Genomic DNA, 541 nt, shown 5'->3' with positions numbered 1-541 from the left:
ATTTCCTTCACTCTTCTTTGCTCCAGGTAGGGAGAGACCAATAGACCAATAGTTGTACCTTAGATGGCTGCTCGCAAGCTTTTAAGACCCCAGTCATTGTTCACCAAAGTAAGATGTAGAACAATAGTTTTATGTACTATGTTAGGCCAATTGACTTTAATGTCTCCCATGACTATGGTTCTGAGCCTGCAGGCCCAGCAACTCACTAACTCAAGGTTTTTGGTGGTGGCTTAGAAGTTAATATGACTTTGTCCCCTCTTAGCTCGACTCTTTATATGGACAGCACATACAAATACATATGTAAAATATCATCTGCCAAACCTATATATGGTCATGGGTGTAGCCTCATTCCCCTAAACGTACCTTATCATCTTGCCTATCTACCTATGTATCCACATGCAGATAAAAGTTTGTTATTACTGATAATACAGTATTGTGTATGTAACAGTGCTTACCTTTGTTGTCTGCAACTCTTGTGCACCTCTCCATAGCTTCCTTGTCCTAAATGATATTGTGTTGATCACCCACCTTTGGTATAATG

Source organism: Orycteropus afer, unplaced genomic scaffold (genome assembly GCF_000298275.1).
Source record: "Orycteropus afer afer isolate SDZICR_OR568_19922 unplaced genomic scaffold, OryAfe1.0 scaffold00009, whole genome shotgun sequence".
NCBI lineage: Eukaryota > Metazoa > Chordata > Mammalia > Tubulidentata > Orycteropodidae > Orycteropus > Orycteropus afer.
The sequence above is the reverse complement of the archived record's forward strand: the minus strand, read 5'-3'. Positions refer to the sequence as shown.